The following is a 287-nucleotide window of genomic DNA, read 5'->3' on the forward strand; positions in this document are numbered from 1 at the left end:
CAGTAGTTAAAGAGGCAAATGAACATTCAAATGTGCGTTGGTTCTACCTGCTAATAGCTAATTTTCTCACTGAACATCCCATGGATGGCCAAAAGAACAAACAGATATGTTTTGGAGAATGTTCAGCTGGGGTGCTCTTTTTTATTTTTTAAATTTTATTAATTTTAATGAACATTTACAGAGATTTTGGATTTTCATTCATTCATTGTTGCACTTTTTTTTAGCCCCCACCCCCAGTTTGCTTCTCTCTTTGAAAAGCAAAAGATAAACTTCTTTGGTATACAACC

This window comes from Elephantulus edwardii, unplaced genomic scaffold (genome assembly GCF_000299155.1).
Source record: "Elephantulus edwardii isolate Elephantulus edwardi_28Jun2011 unplaced genomic scaffold, EleEdw1.0 scaffold00244, whole genome shotgun sequence".
Lineage (NCBI taxonomy): Eukaryota > Metazoa > Chordata > Mammalia > Macroscelidea > Macroscelididae > Elephantulus > Elephantulus edwardii.